We start from the raw sequence: 1,364 nt of genomic DNA, 5'->3' as shown, positions 1-1,364 counted from the left end.
AAGGACTGATGTTGAAGCTGAAACTCCAATACTTTGGCCACCTGATGCGAAGAACTGACTCATTTGAAAAGACCTTGATGCTGGGGAAGATTAAAGGCAGGAGGAGAAGGGGACGACGAAGGATGAGATGGTTGGATGGCATCACCGACTTAATGGACATGAGTTTGGGTAAACTCCGGGAGTTGGTGATGGATAGGGAGGCCTGGCGTGCTGTGGTCCATGGGGTCGCAAAGAATGAGATACGACTGAGTGATTGAACTGAACTGAACTAAGGCAATGTGCTGGAGAGAAAGTCTTAAGAGTTCAGTTCCTCTTGAAGTCTATAGTCAGGGAAACTGACAGCAAATAGCTATTAAAATAATCATTCAATCACAGTTGTGTAGAGTGCATGAGAAAGCGTAGATGGACCTCACTTAGTCAGAAGACCAGGAAGTTTTCTCTGAAGTCCATGAGCTTCAGCTAGAACCTGAAAGGTGACCGGAAATTGACCAGTCTAGGAGGGAAGGAATGTGAGAGATAATGTGTGCAAAGGCCTCAGGCAGGGAAGGAGCTTTGGCACTGGTGAGGAACTGAAAAAAAGGCCAGTGTGACTGGTGCATAATGAGAGACAGGATGAAACCAAATGAGACTCAAGAATTGGGCAGAAAGAAGGAAAATAGAGACTATAGTTGTTAACTACAAGGAGTGATCATCTGGTAAAGGGTTAATAGAAGCATAGTATTCTCAGGTTTATGTTTTAAGAAGTTCACTGTGATTGCAGTGTGGAAAGGAGATTCAGGGAGAGATGAGTACATTAGGAGTTAGAAGAATATCGTAGCAAATGCAAGCAAAACGTAGTGGTCTAATACGGTGATAATGGGGAATACCTTGACGGTCCAATGCTTAGGACTCCTCGCTCTCACTGTCAAGGGTTCGGGTTCAATCTCTGGTGGGGGAACTAAGATCCCACAAGCTGTGCGGCTTGGGGACGGGGGAAATATATATATATATATATAAACAGAAAAGGACAAATGGACATTTTAGGTGGTAAAATGAGAGGTCTCAGTGATTGATTGGATTTGGGGAGGGCATTAAAGGAGGAGATACAAACATAATATCTAGTTTAATTTGAGTGATTCCATGGATCTGGTGCCATTTTCTTTACCTATGTTTATTTATTTTTAATATCTATATTTATTTATGTGGCTGCACTGAGTCACAGTTGCAGGACACAGGATCTTCAATCTTCATTGCAGCATTCCAACTCTTAGTTGCAGCGTGTGGGATCTAGTTCCCCCAACCTGGGCCCCCTGCATTGAAAGCAGGTGCCATTTTCTAAAGCAGGTAATACTAGAGACAGGGAAAGATCATTAATTCACCTTTGG

This window comes from Bison bison, unplaced genomic scaffold, assembly GCF_000754665.1.
Source record: "Bison bison bison isolate TAMUID 2011002044 unplaced genomic scaffold, Bison_UMD1.0 scf7180017864516, whole genome shotgun sequence".
NCBI classification, from domain to species: Eukaryota; Metazoa; Chordata; class Mammalia; order Artiodactyla; family Bovidae; genus Bison; species Bison bison.
Note: the sequence above shows the minus strand (reverse complement) of the source record.